General features: G+C 41.1%; 1 protein-coding gene and 1 long non-coding RNA gene across 2 annotated transcripts in view; one reads left to right on the top strand and one right to left on the bottom strand.

Moving 5' to 3' along the window:
• LOC105483800 (zinc finger protein 732) overlaps positions 1–20956 on the bottom strand; it is an 88921-nt gene that overhangs the window by 18689 nt on the left and 49276 nt on the right. The window lies entirely within an intron of this gene.
• On the top strand, positions 7101–13165 carry LOC112427093 (uncharacterized). Its single transcript, XR_003018543.2, has 3 exons — positions 7101–8708; positions 9923–9963; positions 13129–13165. It is a non-coding gene; the product is annotated as an uncharacterized lncRNA (long non-coding RNA).

Genomic DNA, 20956 nt, shown 5'->3' with positions numbered 1-20956 from the left:
GGGAATCTAGGCTACCGAGCCTCGGCAAAGAAAGCTCAAATCTGTAAATCAGAAGTAACATATCTGGGGTACCTGCTAAAAGGAGGGCAGCGCTGGTTAACAGACGCCCGGAAGCAGACTGTTCTGCAGATCCCCAGGCCACAATCCACCCAACAAGTAAGGGAATTCCTGGGGTCGGCGGGATTTTGTAGACTATGGATACCTGGGTTCGCAGAGCTGGCTAAACCCTTGTATCAGGCAACACGGGGGCAGCAACCATTTAATTGGACAGAAGAAGCCGAGTCGGCTTTCCAGCAGATCAAAACCACCCTACTCTCTGCACCTGCACTGGGACTACCTGATGTCACCAAGCCCTTCCACTTATACGTGGACGAGAGCAAGGGTGTCGCCAAAGCGGTAATAACTCAGAACTTAGGCCCCTGGCGGAGGCCAGTTGCCTACCTGTCAAAGAAATTAGACCCAGTGGCTGCCGGGTGGCCCCCTTGTCTCCGAATGATTGCGGCCATGGCCCTGATGGTACAAGATGCTGATAAACTTGTCATGGGTCAAGAATTACGGGTCGTTACCCCACATGCCATCGAGGGTGTACTCAAACAGCCACCTAATCGATGGATAAGTAACGCCCAGCTCACCCACTACCAAGGACTACTACTAAATCCCCTCAGGATAACTTTCCTGCCCCCAACGACCTTAAACCCTGCCTCGCTGCTGCCCAACCCGGACCTGGATGCCCCGCTCCATGATTACACCGAGATACTAGCTCAGGTGCACGGAGTTCGAGAGGACCTGCAGGACCGCCCGCTTCCTGATGCTGACCTCGTCTGGTTCACTGATGGGAGCAGCTTCATACACCAAGGCCAGAGGTACGCTGGAGCGGCAGTGACTTCAGAGACTGAGGTAATCTGGGCGGAACCCCTGCCCCCGGGGACATCGGCCCAGAAGGCCGAACTGATAGCGCTCACCCAAGCAAGCTCTTACCTTAGGGGCAGGGAAGAAACTGACAGTATACACAGACAGCCGATATGCTTTTGCTACGGCGCACATACATGGGGCCATTTACAGGGAGCGAGGGTTACTAACGGCTGAAGGAAATGAGATAAAAAACAAGCAAGAGATCCTAGCCCTGTTAACAGCGCTATGGAGACCAGAAAAATTGGCTATTGTACATTGCCCAGGGCATCAGAAACCAACCACTCCAATTGCTCAAGGCAACTTTCTGGCAGACCAAACTGCAAGGGGTGTGGCAAAGGCTCCCAGCCAACTCCTTGCACTCCAGCTCCCTGATCCGGGCCCCCGGGACTTGCCATATCTCCCTGATTATTCAGAACAAGATCTCCAGTGGATCGACAAACTTCCCCTGAAACAGATCCAGAATGGGTGGTGGACTGATACTAATGACCAAACCATCCTACCAGAAAAATTAGGACAAGTGTTAGAACACATCCACCGAACCACCCACCTGGGTGCCTGGCGGATGATAGACCTGATCAGACGCTCCAAGCTCAAAATCAGACATATAGCCGAGACGGCCAGCAGCATCGTGACAAATTGCAAAGTCTGCCAGCTTAACAGCGCCTACCCCCAATCCCAGGCTGCAACAGGAACAAGGCTCAGGGGAACCAGGCCCGGTATCTACTGGGAAGCAGATTTTACTGAGATAAAGCCAGGAAAATACGGGTATCGGTACTTACTTATCTTTGTAGATACTTTTTCAGGGTGGACTGAAGCATTCCCAACCAAAAGGAAAACTGCTCAGGTTGTAGCAAAGAAAATTCTGGAAGATATCCTCCCCAGGTATGGCTTCCCCGTCCAGATAGGGTCAGATAATGGGCCGGCCTTTGTCGCTAAGGTAAGTCAGGATTTGGCTTCCATCCTTGGGGCAAATTGGAAACTACATTGCGCTTACAGGCCCCAGAGTTCAGGACAGGTAGAGAGAATGAATCGGACCTTAAAGGAGACCTTAACTAAATTGACTATGGAGACTGGCGCTAATTGGGTGGTCCTTCTCCCCTACGCTCTGTTCCGGGCCCGTAATACCCCCTACAGACTGGGCCTTACCCCTTACGAACTCATGTATGGCAGACCCCCACCCCTGGTTCCCAGCCTAAAAGATGATCTGCCCAAGTCTGAAACAGAAAATGTCTCTGAACACTTATTTTCCCTACAAGCCTTGTAGAAAATTCATCAAGAAATCTGGCCCAAGCTGAAGGAGCTATATGAGACCAGTACCCCACCGACACCCCATCCGTACCAGCCGGGAGACTGGGTCCTGGTTAGGCGACACTGACAAGAGACCCTAGAACCCAAGTGGAAGGGACCACTCCAGGTACTCCTAACCACACCCACCGCTCTGAAGGTAGAAGGCATCGCGTCGTGGATCCACTACACCCACGTCAAGCCAGTGGACCCAACCTCTGACCTTCTGGGGCCAATCACGGCGGCGGCTGAAGCACCAGCCACGTGGACTGTGGACAGAGCTAAGAACAACCCCTTAAAACTCACCCTGCGCCAGCAGCATAGCTCACTGCAAACATGCAGTTAGGTAGTCTAACCTTAACATTAGTCGCCCTAGTGGCCGCTGGGGAAAACACAAAACCAGCTCCTAATCCCTTTATCTGGAGATTCTGGCTTTATGAAAACCAAACCCACCCTGGGCAACCTCATAAGCCCGGAAAATTATTGGCCAGTGCTGATTGCCCCTCCTCAGGGTGCAATAGCCCAATTTTACTAAATTTTACTGGTTTTCAAATAGCCAAACCAATGGCACCAATAATATGCTTTGAATTTGATCAGACTAAATACTATTGTAAACACTATTGGTGGCACCAAAATGCCGGCTGTCCTTATAACTATTGTAACATCCATAAATCCCATTATTGGGGGAAGGAAGGACAGTAAGATCCTAAGTGGCCCTTCCATCGTAGACAGGACGGGGACTTTTCATATACATGGATAGTCAAAGACCCCTGGAACTCCCGCTGGACCACGCCTCAACATGGGGCTGTATACTCCTCCTCCTCCACATGGCCTAGCAGTCACCTCTATCTGTGGCGAGGTCTAGTGCAGGTACGGCCCCTGGTCCATGGGAATATCCAACGACAAGAAAACAGACTAACACAAGACTTACGTCCTTTCTCCTGGTTAAAATTATTACAAGAAGGATTAGAACTTGCTAACCTTACAGGACTTCACAGCTTGTCTGGCTGCTTTCTGTGTGCCACTCTAGGGCGTCCACCGCTAACCGCTGTCCCTCTGCCATGGGGATCCTGTACCTCTGCCCAAGCTAACAACCTCCAAAACCTCTCATATGCCCCTATCCCTAACGTGCCACTATACCTAAACCCCAGTCAGGAGAAGTTTCCCTACTGTTTCTCAGGAACTAATTCCAGCCTCTGCAACATCACTGCAACGCCCCCTAGTATCACCCTAAGGGCTCCGCCGGGCATATTCTTCTGGTGTAATGGAACATTATCTAAGAACCTATCTGGTCCCTCTGTTACCAACCTACTGTGTCTTCCTGTCACATTAGTTCCCCGGTTGACTCTACTAACTGCTGGCGAGTTCCTGGGGTACACTGGTAACTGGACTAGTACTGCTATTCACCCAGTCCCTAGACAAAGACCTGCACGAGCCATATTTCTCCCCCTCATTGCGGGAATCTCCCTCACCTCATCCCTCATTGCGGCCGGACTGGAGGGGGGAGCCCTAGGTCACACCCTCATAGAAAGCAACAAGTTATACCAACAATTTGCCATTGCTATGGAGGAGTCAGCTGAGTCCCTTGCCTCCCTTCAGCGACAGATCACGTCCCTAGCTCAGGTAACCTTGCAGAACCAGAGGGCCCTAGACCTACTCACTGCTGAAAAAGGTGGTACATGTATGTTTCTAAAGGAAGACTGTTGTTTCTACATAAATGAATCAGGGCTTGTAGAAAACCGGGTCCAACAGTTACGCAAGTTAAGCACAGAAGTAAAAACACAGCAGTTTGCTTCAGCTGCAGACCAATGGTGGAATTCCTCTATGTTTTCCCTGTTAGCCCCCTTCCTTGGACCCCTGCTAAGTCTACTATTTCTGTTTACTGTAGGACCTTGTGTTGTTAACAGAATTTTACAGTTTGTCAGGGAAAGGTTTGACACCATACAGCTCATGGTCCTCAGAGCCCAATACCAACCTGTAAACGCTGAAACAGAATCAGACTTATAAGACCCAAGATTGGCTCTAGAGGTACCTGAGAAAAGGGGGGAATGAAAGAAATCAGGCACATTCCTCAGCCCCGGGCTCAACAAACAGGCCCAGTACAAACACATCCCACCATATATCTCTCAACTTCCTGAGCCCAGTAAAAACACATCCCACCATATATCTCTCAACTTCCTGAGCCCAGTACAAACACATCTCTCAACTCAGAGAATACCATATATCTCAACTTTAGAAAAACACCACCTGGAAAGTCCCCGATAAGGACACAGCCGTTTGTGGTTTTACAGAAAGCGTGGGAACCAATAGAAAACTGCTAAATGTATAACTTAAAATGTAAACCAATTGTAATGCTGTAACCAAAAGAATTCCTTTGTTCCTCTGTAACTTTACGTATCCTGTTTACATCGGGCTATAAAAAGCAAACACTCGCATTGTTCAAGGCCCTCTTGTATGCTGTGGAATAGAGGGACCAAGTTCGAACTTGTAGTAAAGGATCCTTGCCACTTGGCTTTGACTCTGGACTCTGGTGGTCTTCTTTGGGGAACAAACGGTCTGGGTATAACATCGGAGTCTCCTGTTAAAGCTTTTTCTTAAATATTTTAGATCTCCTATTGTGTACTTCAGCTCCAGCATATCTAATTGGTTCTGTTTTAACGGTTTCTCTTTATTACAATTGTGATTTTGTTCATACATTGTTGCAAAAAAATTCAGTATTTTTTTTTTTTTTTGCATCTCATTGAGATTCTTTAAGATAATTATTTTGAATTCTTAGCCATTTTTTAGATATGTGTTTTATTGTAAGTGGTTACTAAAGCATGTTTAGTTTCTTTTGTTGATGTTACATTTGTCTGATTCTTCATAATCTGTGATTCCTTGTTTTTATGTCCTTGCATCTGAAGGAGTAAGTATCTCTTTCAGTCATTATAGATTAGTTTGGGGTGGTAAATATTTTCTCCTATTGGATCTCTGTGCTGATGAGATTTCCAGTGAGTTTGCAGTAAGGTGCATTGGATCCGGATCACAGTGAAGTTCATGCTTGGCAAACCTGTTATTAAGGCATCAGAGCATTGTGGATTCTGTCTATTTTCTGGGAGGACTGAACTTTCTTCAGGATCTTGATCAGTAAGACTGGTGCTGAGGAAAAAAAGTCTCCAGTTATATATGCAGATGACAGAGCTGATAGAATCCATGTGAGCAGGTGTGGCTTCTGCTGTGTGGCTCTTGCTGGGTTTTTGGAAATCTAACCCAGTCATTAGGTTCCTAGATGAGCAGTACTGACCCTTGATCACAGCTGAGAGGGTGTGGAACTGATTCACAGGGCTGCTTCAGCATACACAGCTGAGATCAAAGTCTTCAGGTTTGTTTCCAGGTTCATGACATTTCTCCCTCTAGATTCCTGGGTGAGCAGGACTGCTCCCCGACTTTAGCCGACAGGGACTGGAGATAGGTTTTAAGACAGCTTCAAGATTCACAGTGGGAATAAAGTCAGCCAGCATGCCTAGAGGGGCACATATAGTGTGTTTTTTGGCAGGTCCCAGGTTAGCAAAAACTTCTAGACTTTGGTTTCATGAACTTGGAGCCAGGTTATAGTGCCATATCAAGATCCACTATCAAATAAATATTGGCAAGCCTACATCCAGGGGCACAGATGCATGTTTCTGTCTGTGGGTTCCTGCATGTGCAGGATTTCTTCCACACCGTGATAGATGTGTGCAAGGGGCTAATTCAGAGATCACAGAGAGGATCAGCATCTAAAGTCCTTTCACCTGAGACACAGGACATTATGAATCCTCCTTGGTGTCTTGGCAGATGGTGCTAGTGGCATAAACAAAACCAAATGTCCTACAGCTATATTTACAATGAGAATTAATCATACTTTATTTTGTAGCTGGGAGTATGATGGGCAAGCATGCCACTCAAGCAAGGTCATGCCCTCTCAATACAGCTCTCCTGTCTTGGGTTTACACCCTTTGACATGGATTCCAAAGTTCCCATAAAGGTTCTTTTTTCCAGGGCATAACTGCTGCATTTTTTTATAACCATAGAAGATTTAGGTAGAGAACCTCCTATTCTGCCATCTGGCTATGTCACTCACCTTGTATGTTTTACTTTGATATGTTCTATGTCAAATATTTTTTATTTCAAATTCAAAGTGTCTGAAATAAAATGCTTAAATTTTCAAATTGTGGAATAAGTAAATGTAATGAAATGCCTCATTCTCATCACAGCATTTTATTAATTATTGAGATAAATTTTCTTTTACTGCTGTACCTTGAATGCCAAAGATTCAAAATGCCAGCTCTTCATAAGTACATAGTCACAGTTGAAAACTGTAAAAGATTGTTTTTATGACATTCAATATTTTAAAGGTCAGAATTTTTTATTCTTGTTTTCGACCCCATTTTAGTGGTTTGTTTTTAATCTTCATATTTGTATGGTAATTTTAAACCCTGTACCTTCGCCAGGCACAGTGCCTCATGCCTGTAATCCCAGCACTTTGGGAACCCAAGGCAGGCAGATCATAAGGCCAGGAGTTCAAGACCAGCCTGACCAACGTGGAGAAACCTCTACTAAAAATACAAAATTAGCCAGGCATAGTGGCGCATGCCTGTAATCCCATCTACTTGGGAGGCTGAGGCAGGAGAATCACTTGAACCCAGGAGGCAGAGGTTTCTGTGAGCTGAGATTGTGCCATCACACACGAGCCTGGGCAACAAGAGTGAAACAACATCTCAAAACAACCGCAACAACCTCTGTACCTTTTATGACCATGTGGTGTTTAATTTGAATAAACATCATTGGGTTTCACCTCGAGCAAATTAAAAAACATATATATAAATCAGACATTTCTCTTGCCAAGAAAGTTATATATGTGGTATTTGTGGTATTTGCCTGTATAAATATTGTCCCTATGCTGTTTATAAGTTATTTCTTGGCTGGGCACGGTGGCTCACGCCTCTAATCCCAGCACTTTGGGAGGCCGAGGCGGGCGCATCACAAGGTCAGGAGATCAAGACCATCCTGGCTAACACAGCGAAACCCCATTTCTACTAAAAATACAAAAACAAAATTGGCCAGGCGTGATGGCGGGCACCTGTAGTCCCAGCTACTCAGGAGGCTGAAGCAGGAGAATGGCGTGAACCCGGGAGGTGGAGCTTGCACTGCGCCAAGATCACGCCACTGCACTCCAGCCTGGGTGACAGAGCAAGACTCCATCGCGAAAAAAATATTTATTTATTTACTTGGGTGTTCATCATTGTTTTCTTGTGTAGGTGAGTAATCAAAGAAACAGTGTAAAATTACGATCTATTTATTGTTTGATTATGTTATTCTGTGAGAGAAACACTTTTCTTACTTGAAGGTGATTTTTAAAGACTAACCTTTTTAGGTAGATCTAAATATTAATTGTGATGAAAAACATGAAAATGCCAGGGAAAAGAGAGATCAGACTGTTACTGTGTCTATATAGTAAAGGAAGACATAAGAAACTCCATTTTGATCTGTATTTTGAACAATTGTTTTGCCTTGAGATGCTGTTAATCTGTAACTTTAGCCCCAACCCTGTGCTCACAAAAACATGCTGTATGGAATCAAGGTTTAAGGGATCTCGGGCTGCGCAGGCTGCGCCTTGTTAACAGTATTTTACAGGCCATGTGCTTGGTAAAAGTCATCACCATTCTCCATTCTCGATTAACCAAGGGCACAGTGCATTGCAGAAAGCTGCAAGGACCTCTGCTCAAGAAAGCCTGGGTATTGTTCAAGGTTTCCCCCACTGAGACAGCCTGAGATATGGCTTGGTGGGAAGGGAAAGACCTGACCATCCCCCAGCCCGACACCCATAAAGGGTCTGTGCTGAGGAGGATTAGTAAAAGAGGAAGGCCTCCATCTCCTGCATGCCCCAGGAACGGAATGTTTCAGTGTAAAACCCAATCATACATTTGTTCTATTCTGAGATAGGAGAAAACCGCCCTGTGGCTGGAGGCGAGAGATGCTGGCAGCAATGCTGCTCTGTTATTCTTTGCTACACTGAGATGTTTGGGTGGAGAGAAGCATAAATCTGTCCTATGTGCACATCCAGGCATAGTACCTCCCCTTGAACTTACTTGTGACACAGATTCCTTTGCTCAAATGTTTTCTTGCTGACCTTCTCCCAACTGTCACCCTGTTTTCCTGCCACATTCCCCTCACCGAGATAGTGAAAATAGTAATTTATAAATACTAAGGAAACTCGGAGACCAGTGCCAGTGCAGGTCCTCCGTATGCTGAGCACCGGTCTCCTGGGCCCACCGTTCTTTCTCTATACTTTGTCTCTGTCTTATTTCTTTTCTCAGTCTCTCTTACCACCTGATGAGAAATACCCACAGGTGTGGAGGGGCAGGCCACCCCTTCGCCTGCCGCCCAACATGGGTGCCTTTCTCTAGGGTGAAGGTATGCTAAGAATGTGACCATTGAGGACAAGTCAAGGAGAGATTCCTGAGGACATCCACTGTCAGCCTTGCGGTAAGCTGGTGCGTGGAGGAACCCAGGGTAACAATGGGACAAACTGAAAGTAAATACGCATCTTATCTCAGCTTCATTAAAATTCTTTTAAGAAGAGGGGGAGTTAGAGCTTCTACAGAAAATCTAATTATGCTATTTCAAACAATAGAACAATTCTGCCCATGGTTTCCAGAACAGGGAACTTTAGATCTAAAAGATTGGGGGAAAAGATGGCAAAAAATTAAAACAAGCAAATAGGGAAGGTAAAATCCCACTTGCAGTATGGAATGATTGGGCCATTATTAAAGCAGGTTTAGAACTGTTTCAAACAAGAGAAGATAGCGTTTCAGTTTCTGATGCCCCTGAAAGCTGTGTAATAGATTGTGAAGAAGAGGCAGGGACAGAGTTCAAGAAAGGAATGAAAAGTTCACATTGTAAAAATGTAGCAGAGTCTGTAATGGGCCAGTCAATGCAAAATGTTGACTACAGTCAATTACAGGAGGTAATATATCCTGAATCATCAAATCATCAAAACCGGGGGAAGGAGATCCAGAATCATTGGGGCCATCAGAGCCTAAACGACGATGGCCATCAACTCCTCCTCCCATAGTTCAGATGTCTGTAACATTACAACCTCAAATGCAGGTTAGACAAGTACAAACTCCAAGAGAATATCAAGTAGAAAAGGATAGTCTCTATCTCAGCAATGCCAATCCAGACACGGTATCCACAATATCAGCCAGTAGAAAATAAGACCTGACTGCTGGTAGTTTATCAATATCGGCCGCCAGCCAAGCTTCAGTATTGGCCGCCTCCAGAGGTTCAATACAGACCTCAAGCAGTGTGTCCCATGCCAAATAGCATGGTGCCATACCAGCAACCCATGACGGTGGCCCTTGATCCTACAGCACCACCTCGTGGATAATATAGCACACTGCATGAAATCATTGATAAAGCCAGAAAACAGGGAGATCTTGAGGCATGCCAGTTCCTGGTAAGTTAACAACCGGTACCCGCCCGGGGAAGAGACTCAAGTAGGAGCGCCTACCCGAGCTGAGGCTAGATATAAATCTTTCACCATGAAAATGTTAAAAAATATGAAGAAAGGAATTACAAACAATATGGACCCAACTCACCTTACATGAGAACATTATTAGATTCCATTGCTCATGGAAATAGATTTATTCCTTATGATTGGGAAATTTTGACTAAATCTTCCATTTCACCCTCTCAGTTTCTACAGTTTAAAACCTGGTGGATTGATGGAGTGGAGTACAAGAACAGGTATGAAAAAATCAGGCTACTAATCCCACTGTTAATATAGATGTAGACCAATTATTAGGAACAGGTCCAAATTGGAGTACCATTAACCAAAAATCAGTAATGCAGAATGAGGCTATTGAACAAGTAAGGGCTATTCGCCTCAGGGCCTAGGAAAAAATTCAGGACCCAGGAACCGCCTGCTCTTCTTTTAATTCAATTAGACAAGGCTCTAAAGAGCCATATCCTGACTTTGTGGCAAGATTGCAAAATGTTGCTCAAAAATCTATTACAGAAGATAATGCCCAAAAAGTTATTGTAGAATTAATGGCCTATCAAATGCAAATCCAGAATGTCAATCGGCCATAAAGCCATTAAAAGGAAAAGTTCCAGCAGAAGTTGATGTAATTACAGAATTTGTGAAGGCTTGTGATGGGGTTGGAGAAGCTATGCATAAGGCAATGCTAATGGCTCAGGCAATGACGGGGGGTCACTTTAGCAGGACAAGTTAGAACATTTGGGGAAAGTGTTATAATTGTGGTCAAATCGGTCATCTAAAAAGGAACTGCCCAGTCCTAAATGAACAGAATATAGTATGTCAAGCTATTACAGCAAAAAATAAAGAGCCACCTGGCCTGTGTCCAAGATGTGGAAAAGAAAACCATCGGGCTAATCAATGACAGATAAGTTTGATAAAAATCAGCAACCATTGTTGGGAAACAGGAAGAGGGGCCAGTCTCAGGCCCCACAACAAACTGGTGCATTCCCAATTCAGCCGTTTGTTCCTCAGGGTTTTCAGGGACAACAACCCCCCCCCCCCCCCCCCCCCCCGCACAGCAGTAGATTTATGTTCCACTCAAATGGTCTCTTCACTCCCTGGAGAGCTCCAACGAAAGATTCCTACAGGAGTATATGGCCCACTGCCAGAAGGGACGGTAGACCTTATTTTAGGGAGATCGAGTCTAAATTTGAAGGGAGTCCAAATTCATACTGGGGTAATTGATTCAGATTATAAAGGGGAAATTAAGTTAGTGATCAGCTCCACTGTTCCCTGGAGTGACGATCCAAGTGATAGAATTGCTCAAACACTGCCTTTGCCTTATATTACAATTGGGAAAAAGAAAACAGAAAGAACAGGAGGGTTTAGAAGTATCAACCCTGCTGGAAAAGCTGCTTCTTGGGATAATCCCATCTCAGAGGATAGACCCATGTGTACAGTCACTATTCAGGAAAAGCAGTTTGAAGGATTAGTGGATACCAGGGCTGATGTCTCTATAATCACCTAAAATCAATGGATGGCCAAAAAATTGGCCTAAACAAAACCCTGTTACAGGATTTGTTGGCATAGGCACTGAAGGGGTGGCCTGCCCCTCCACACCTGTGGGTGCTTCTCGTTAGGTGGAACAAGAGACTTGAGAAAAGAAATGAGACACAGAGACAAAGTATAGAGAAAGAAAAGGTGGGCCCAGGGGACCGGAGCTCAGCATACAGAGGCCCCACACCAGCACTGGTCTCCTGAGTTCCACTGACCATTATCTTTACCATCTTAGAAAAAGGGAAGTGGCAGGATAATAGGATCATCGTAGGGAGAAGGTCAGCAGTAAGACATATGAATAAAGATCTCTGTGACATGAGTAAGTTTAAGGAAAAGTGCTGTGCCTTGATATGCATAAGCAAACATCTCCATAAACCTTTTTAGTGCATAAAGAGCAGCATTGCCGCTAGCACATCCCACCTTCAGCCCTAAGGCGGTTTTCTCCTTTCTCAGTAAACAGAACATACGTCCATCGCCCACGGACCGGAAGGAGACAGATGCTTTTCTCTATCTCAACTGCCAAGAGGCCTTCTTTCCTCTTATACTAGTCCTCCTCAGCACAGACCCTTCATGGGTGTCAGGCTGGGGAATGATCTTTCCCTTCCCACGAGGCCATGTTTCAGACTATCACATGGGGAGAGACCTTGGACAATACCTAGTTTTCCTGGGCAGAGGTCCCTGTGACATTCTGCAGTGTATGTGTCCCTGGGTAGTTGAGATTAAGAGAATGGTGATGACTTTTAACCAGCAAGCTGCCTTCAGGCACTTGTTTAACAAAGCACACCCTGCACAGCCCAAATCTGTTAAACCTTGAGTCACCACAGCACATGTCTCTTACAAGGACAAGGTTGGGGGTAGGGTCACAGATTAACAGCATCTCAAATACAGAACAAAATGGAGTCTCTTATGTCTACTTCTTTCTCTATAGACCCAGTAACAGTCTGATCTCTCTTTTCCCCACAAGGCACCACCTCAGAAGTGTATCAAAGTACCATGATTTTACCTTGTCTAGGACCTGATAAGAAAGTACAGTTTAACCTATGATCATTTCTATTCCAATCAATTTATGGGGCCGAGACTTGTTACAACAATGCTATGCAGAGATTACTATCCCAGTCTCCCTATACAGTCCCGTGAGTCAAAAAATAATGAGTAAAATGGGATATCTCCCTAAAAAGGGACTAGGGAAGAATGGAGATGCCATTAAAGTCCCAATTGAGGCTGAGAGAAATCAAGAAAGAAAAGGAATAGGGTATCATTTTTAGGAGTGGCCACTGTAGAGCCTCCAAAACCCATTCCATTAACTTGGAAAACAGAAAAACATGTATGGATAAATCAGTGGTCGCTACCAAAACAAAAGCTGGAGGCTTTACACTTATTAGCAAAGGAACAATTAGAAAAGGGACATATTGAGCCTTCATTTCTGCCTTGGAATTCTCCTGGTTGTAATTTAGAAAAAATCCAGCAGATGGTGCATGCTGACCGACTTAACAGCTGTTAATACTGTAATTCAACCCATGGGGGCTCTCCAACCCAGGTTGCCCTATCCAGCCATGATCCCCAAAGGTTGGCCTTTAATTATAATTGATCTGAAGGATTGCTTTTTTACCATTCCTCTGGCAAAACAGGATTTTGAAAAATTTGCTTTTACTATACCAGCCACAAATAATAAAGAACCAGCCACCAGGTTTCAGTGGAAAGTGTTGCCTCAGGGAATGCTTAATAGTCCAACTATTTGTCAGACTTTTGCAGCTCAAGCTCTTCAACCAGTTAGAGACGGGTTTTCAGACTATTATGTCATTCATTATGTTGATGATATTTTGTGTGCTGCAGAAACGAGAGACAAATTAATTGACTGTTACACATTTCTGCAGACAGAGGTTGCCAACCCAGGACTGACAGTAGCATCTGGTAAGATTCAAACCTCTATTCCTTTGGGGATGCAGGTAGAGAAAAGGAAAATTAAACCAAAAAAAAATAGAAATAAGAAAAGACACACTAAAACATTAAAAGGGTTTCCTTTTTTTTTTTTTTTTTTTTTTTTGAGATGGAGTCTCGCTCTTGTCACCCAGGCTGGAGTGCAGTGGCATGATCTTGGCTCACTGCAAAAACATTAAATGCCTTTCAAAAAGTTGCTAGGAGATATTAATTTCGGCCAACTCTAGGCATCCCTATTTATGCCATGTCAAATTTGTTCTCTATCTTAAGAGGGGATCCGAAATTGAATAGTAAAAGAACATTAACTCCAGAGGCAACTTAAAAAATTAGTTGAAGAAAAAATTCGGTCAGCACAAGTAAATAGATCACTTGGCCCCACTCCAACTTTTGATTTTTGCTACTGCACATTCTCCAACAGACATCATTGTTCAAAATGCAGATCAAAATGCAGTTTCTTACGTCTTCCTTTTCTACATAGACACAGTTAACAGTCTGATCTCTCTTACTTTTCCCTACATTAAACATTTTCAAGTGTACAGTCTAGTGGTATTAAGTACGTTTACTTTTTTTTGCAATGGATCTCTAGATTAAATATTATCTTATAAAAGTAAAATTTAATACGTTATAAACAATAAACTGCCCTTTTTTCCTTTTTTCAACTACCGAAGAACACCGTTTTACTTCCTGTTTCTATAATTTTGGCTGATTTCCATATTCTTGTTAGTGTAATTATAAAATGTCTGTTTCTTTTTGACTATTTTATATAATGTAATGTTCTCAGGCTTTGGTTTTGTAAAATGTGTCAGAATATCTTTCTGTTTTAAAATGAAATATTTCATTGTATGTGTATGTCACATTTTAAAAATCGAATACTGATCTCTAAAGGGACATTTGTGTTGTTTCCAGGAATTGTCCTGTGTAAATAATAATGAAGAAAATGCATATGTAAATATTTAAAGTCCTGCTTTAAATATTCTTGGAATAGTTTGGATACAGTGATGTAGTACTATGTGTATGTCCATATTTTTGTTTCCTGAGCCTTTGATGTCATATCCAAAAAGCGATTGCTAAGAACAGTTGCATGAAACCTTCACCATCTATGTTTTTATTACATTCCACATATGTGTAAGATCATGTGGAATTTGTCTCAGTGTATCTGGTTTATTTCTGTAACATATGACCTAGCAATTTGAATTCTTTTTTTCTTACATGGTCATCAACGTTTTATTGTCTTAGAATTAAAAAAAAACATCTTATGATGTTTATTGCTTAAATATATGTCACCCTATGATACATTTTTTTCTATAATAGCTGTACTAACTTACAATCTTACCAGCCTTATATGTTAACTTTTCTGTACATTCTCACTAACAATTTTTTTTGCCTAATTACAGTCATTCTAACTGCAGTGAAGTCGTATCTTATTGTGGCTTTGATTTGCATATCTCTGATAATTAGTGATGTTGAGCATCTTTGCATGTTCTTCTTGGCCTTTTGTATTTCTTGTTTTGAAAAATGCCTCTTAGTCCAGGCACAGTGGCTCATGCCTGTAATCCCAGCACTTTGGGAGGCTAAGTTGGGCGGATCACCTGAGGTCAGGAGTTCAAGAGCAGCCTGGCCAACATGGTGAAACCCCTTCTCTACTAGCTATGCATGGTGGCAGGCACCTGTAATCCCACCTACTCAGGGGGCTGAGGCAGGAGAATCGCTTGTACCCAGGAGGCGAAGGTTGCAGTGAGCTATCGGGGAACCAGCCCCCAATATTTCAACATAGGTTCTTTTCTGTTTTCCCTAAGTGTCAGCCAGTCTGAGAAATAAAAGGAAAGAGTACAAAAGAGAGAAATTTTAAAGCTGGGTGTCCAGGGGAGACATCACATGTCGGCAGGTTGCATGATGCCCCCTGCAAGCCGCAAAACTAGCAAGTTTTTATTAGCGATTTTCAAAGGGGAGGGAATGTACAAATAGGGTGTGGGTCACAGAGATCACATGCTTCAAAGGCAATAAAATATCACAAGGCAGATGGGCAAGGCAAGGTCACAAGGCCGGGGCAAAACTAGAATTGCTGATGAAGTTTCTTGTCCCACTGTACACGTGTTGTCATTGATTAACATCTTAACAGGAATCAGGGTTCAAGAGCAGAGAACCAGTCTTGACTAGAATTCGCAGGGCTGGAATTTCCTAATCCTAGCAAGCCTGGGGGTGCTGTGGGAGACCAGGGCATGTTTCATCCCTATCTACAACTGCATAAGGCAGACACTCCTAGAGTGGCCATTTTAGAGGCCTCCCCCTGGGAATGCATTCTTTTTCCAGGACTGTTAATTAATATTCCTTACTGGGGAAAGAATTCAGCAATATTTCTCTTGCCCGTTTTCAGCAATAAGAGAAATACGACTCTATCATGCCCGGCTCCCAGGCATGGTTATCTCCCTTGTTCCCTGAACATCACTGTTACCTGTTCTTTTTTCAAGGTGCCCAGATTTCATATTTTTCAAACACACATGCTTTATGAACATTTGTGCAGTTAACGCAATCATCACAGGGTCCTGAGTCGACACACATCCTCAGCTTACAAAGATGACAGGATTAAGAGATTAAAGACAGGCATAGGAAATTATAGGAGTATTGATTGGGGAAGTGATAAATGTCCATGAAATCTTCACAATTTATGTTTAGAGACTGCAGTAAAGACGGGAGTAAGAAATTATAAAAGTATTAATTTGGGGAACTAATAAATTTCCATGAAATCTTCACAATTTATATTATTCTGCCATGGCTTCAGCCAGTCCCTCCGTTCGGGGTCCCTGACTTCCTGCAACAGTGAGCCTAGACAGCATCATTGCACTCCAGCCTGGGCAACAAGAGTGAAACTCCATCTCAAAAGAAAGAAAAATGTCTCTTAATGTCACTTCCCTATTTTCAAATTATGTGTTATATTTGTTGTTAAGTCTGTTATATATTCTGTAAGTTTTCCTCTCGTCATGTATATTTTGCAAATATTTTCTTTCATTCTACAGATTCTCTCTTCGCTCTGTTGTTTTCTTTGCTGTGCAAAGCATTCTTAGTTTGTTGTAATCCCATTTGCATATTTTTGTGTATGTTTTGAAGTCTTACTTAAAAATTCTTTGTTCTGCAATATGTCGTAAAGCATTCCTCTATGTTTACTTCAAATAGCTTTATAGGTTTAGGTTTCCTATTTAAATTTGTGATTGAGTTTATATCATAAGAGGTAGGGGCTTAGTTTCTTTTTTTTTTTATATGTAGATAATCGATTTTTCTAGCACCATTTATTGAAAAGACAGTCTTATTCCAAATGCGTGTTCTTGACATCTTTGTTGAAAATCACGTGGCTCTAGGTTCACGAATTTATTACTGGGCTCACTGGATACTTTGACCTGTTTATCTGTTTTTATGTCAGTATCATCCTGTTTTGCTCATTATAATTTTATAGTATGTTTTGCAGCCAGGTAATGAGATGCTTCCAGCTTTGTTCTTTTTGCTCAGGATTACTTTTGCCATTTGTGGGTCTTTGGTGGTTCCCCATAAATTTTAAGCTTTTCTTTTTTTCCATTTCTGTGAAAAAACTCTGGTATTTTGGTAGAGATTACATAATCTGTAGATCACCTTGGATAATATAGCCACTTTTATATTTTTTCAATTCATAAGCAAAAAAATCTCAATTTCTCATGTCTTTTTCAGTTTTTTATAGGTATTATAATAATTTTCAGTGTAGAGAGTGTTTACCTTTTTAATTAGGTTTGCTGCTAGACATCTAGACATCTTTATTTTTATTGTGTATGCAGGAGTATTTGGCAAAATTCAACGTTCAACATGCCTTTAAGAAACTCAACAAATTAGGTATAGATGGTATGTACCTCAACACAATAAAGTCCATGTATGACAAATCAATGACTGATATCATCCTAAACAGGAAAGAGCAGAGCACTTTTTTTCTGACATCTCGGACAAGACAAGGATGTTTTCATTGTGTATGACAATATTCAGCTGTGTACGCCATAAGACTGTGGAGCATGGCTGGGCATGGTGGCTCACACTTGTAATCCCAGTGCTTTGGAATGCTGCAGTGGGTGGATCACTTGACGTTAGGAGTTCAAGACCACCCTGGCCAACATGGTGAAATCCTGTCTCTACTAAAAATACAAAAATTAGCCGGGTGTGATGGTGAGCACCTGTAATCCCAGCTAGTCAGGAGGCTGAGGCAGGAGAATAACTTGAACCCGGGAGGCAAAGGTTGCAGTGAGCCAAGATCCTGCCACGGCACTCCAGCCTGGGTGACAGAGCAAGACATCATCTCAAAAAATAAAAATAAAAAATAAAAAGACTATGGAGCACAAGTCAAATATGGATCAGTTATATGTCTATTTCTATTATAAGAATCTCTGTGTTTATCTATATGCATATTGTTCCTGTAGTGTTTATGAGTTATATACTTGTTCAGTTTATGTGTATACAATGGTGGTTTTACCCTGCCTAGCTTGAGTAGTCCTTGAAATTCTCCTAATTTTATCCTCTATTTATTTGTAAATCTATGTTTTTGTGTGTGGGGGAGAAACACTTGTGATTTGAAGATTTCAAAAACTGTCATACTTCTGTGTCTATTTTAGATATTTTAATTGTCAAAACACAAACTTTACCATCTTAAATCTTTTTAAATATTGAGTTCAGTCATATTAATTATATTGACATTGTTATGTACTATATCTTTAGAATATGTTTATCTTGCAAAGCCAACACTCAAAACACATTAAACAACTAACTACATTTTGTTTTCTGGTCCTTTACAAAAACAATTCTGTTTTCTATTTTAGAGTCAAACTGCTTTAGATATCTCATGTGAGTTGATTCACACAGTTTGTGTCTTTATGGCTGACATTTCAGGTCACACAATGTCATCAAGATTTATCTGAGTTTTTTGCTTTTTACAAACTGAGTAGTATTTCATTATTTTAATATTACAAATTTATCCATTCATTTGGTGAGAAATTTGCATTGCTTTCATTTATTTGCTTTCAGTAACAGTACTACAATAATTATGATGTGTGATAGTGTATATTTATGCCGGATTTTATTTTATTAATCTAGCTGTTCAGCTTTATACCCATATCAAATTGTTTTAATTCTTTTGCTTTGTATGTGCTTTGAAATCACGAGCTGTAGTGCCTCCAACGTTTTTTTTAATTGTTGGGTGCTTTATTGTCCCTTGAAATTCTATATAACTTTGGGGTTGCTGTTTCTATTTCTGCAAGAAATTGATTAGAAATTTGACAGGGATTTCGTTTAATCTGTAGATTACATTGAGCAGTCTAGACATCTTCATAATATTTCAAAATTTGAACAAGAGCATGCTGAAGACTGTATTTTTTAATTTCTATAAATATGTCAGTGTTAGTTTTCTTTTATTAATTTCTACTCTCATTCCAGTTTGGTCATTAAAAGCTATCTGTAAAATTTCTATTTAAAAACAAATTTTAAGACATTTTTTGTGGCCTAACAGGTGGTTTATCAAGGAGAACATTGTATGAGCTGTTGAGAAGTGTGTATATCCTGCTGTTGTTGAGGAGTATTCTCTACGGTTCTCTTAGGCATAACTGCCACATACTGCTTCATGTCTTCTGTTTTCTTATGAATATTCTTTTTTGATTATTCATTACAGAAATTGGGGTATTGAAATATTCTACTACAGGCCAAGCGCGGTGGCTCACACCTGTAATCCCAGCACTCTGGGAGGCCGAGGTGGGCGGATCACGAGGTCAGGAGATTGAGACCATCCTGGCTAACATGGTGAAACTCCATCTCTACTAAAAATACAAAAAATTAGCCAGGCATGTTGGCAGGCGCCTGTAGTGTCAGCTACTCGGGAGGCTGAGGCAGGAGAATGGTGAGAACCCGGGATGCAGAGCTTGCAGTGAGCCAAGATCACGACACTGCACTCCAGCCTAGGTGACAGAGCGTGAGACTCCATCTCAAAAAAAAAAAAAATCTACTATAATTATATTTCTTTCTCTGTCTTGCTCTGTGTTTGATTTTTATATTTGGAACCCTAATGTGACACTGACACACACACATACACAATTTATATATGTATATACACATTTGTCATGGGTTCACAGTAAATGAACCTTTTTATTGTTGTTTAATGTCCTTCTTGGTCTCTTGTGCTTTTAAAGTATATTTTATGAAATATTACAGTTTTGACTTAAGATGTACTTTGCATAAGATAATCTTGACCTCTTTGTTTTGGTTATTTGCATGAAATGTTTTCTTTCATCTTGCCTTTTTCAGTCTCCTTTAATCATTAGATCTCAAGTGATTCTTGTTGAAAAGCAAGTTGGATCTTGCTTTTTAATTTTTTAAATCCCTTTATTTGGTGGCATCTATTTTGAATCGAAAGTTTACTTCAAAAATACTTAAATAATTTGCTTAATTAGAAAGACGTAGTCATCTTTTAATTGTTTTACTTATTTCCTTTCTCTGTCTTCCTTTGTGTCTTTTCTATTTTTATATTGATAGGACTTCTTATACTTTTGTGTATCTATACAGATACTTTGTGGTATCTTGGGAATTACATATAATTTCATAAAGTTAAAATCATATATCTTAAACTGGTAAGAACTTCATTTGCATTTGAACATTCTTCTTCATACATTTGCCCTCAACTTTGTTACTGATGTATCATATTTTATGTTGTATATTAACAGATTATTATTAAGTTTGATTATTTTTATGCTTTTATCTTTAAAACTTTAGAGAATTAAAATGTTTTCTGCAATATTATAATGGTACAGAACCTTATATTTGTATATGTGCATATCTTTTTCAGAAAGTTATATATTTTCATATGATCATGTTTTGTTTTCTTGCATTGTTATTTCCAGTGGAAGATACTTTCTTCAGAAATTTTTTTTTAAGGGAGATGTGCTAATACACTTTTTCAGCATTTGGTTATTTTGAAAGGTCTTTACCTTTTTTTCATTTTTAAGACAGTTTTGCTGGTTGTATTATTCCCACTTAGAAGCTATTTTTCTTTCAGCACTATTTATCACAATTCCTTCTGGTCTGAAAAAAATTTATTGACAGATTTACTGGTTATCTCATAAGACCACACTTATAAATGACACATCACTTTTATCTCGCAGCTCCTAAGATTCTCTTCCTGTCTTTGACTTTTGAAACTTTGCTTATATATGTGCCTTGCTATAAATCTGTGTGTGTATATCCTAGTTGAAGTCTGTTGAGCTTCTTAATTTCTTACATCCTTTTTTTACTTCTGAAAATTTCTGTCATTATTTTTGTATTTTTCACCTCCATGATGTCTGTTATTTATGTTTTTAATGTTTTCATTGATTCTCATTTTTCTGATTTTATTTAGTTTTATGTATTCCCATTTAGTTCACTGAGAATTATTCAGGTTAAATTTTAAAAATTTGCACATCTTCATTTTTTATGGTTGTTTTCTGAAAACCTTTAAATTTTTTCATTTGGCCATGTCACCCTAATATTTTGTATGCATTGTAATATTTGCTTGTTATTTGAAGATTAACAAAAAGCTATTTGTCACAATCTTTACAATGTTGCTTTGTCCTGCCATAGTCTGAAACCAATTGTCTTTGATAGAGATTATGGGAGCCGCCCATACATGTTTTATGGATGTGTCTTGTCTGGAATTTCATGTTTTTCAGTTAAAAGGGTTTGTTCATATTTCTTCTTAACAGTGTGTAATCACTTGCTCTACCTACTTTCTGTATT

This window comes from Macaca nemestrina, chromosome 3 (genome assembly GCF_043159975.1).
Source record: "Macaca nemestrina isolate mMacNem1 chromosome 3, mMacNem.hap1, whole genome shotgun sequence".
NCBI lineage: Eukaryota > Metazoa > Chordata > Mammalia > Primates > Cercopithecidae > Macaca > Macaca nemestrina.
The sequence above is the reverse complement of the archived record's forward strand: the minus strand, read 5'-3'. Positions and strand labels throughout refer to the sequence as shown.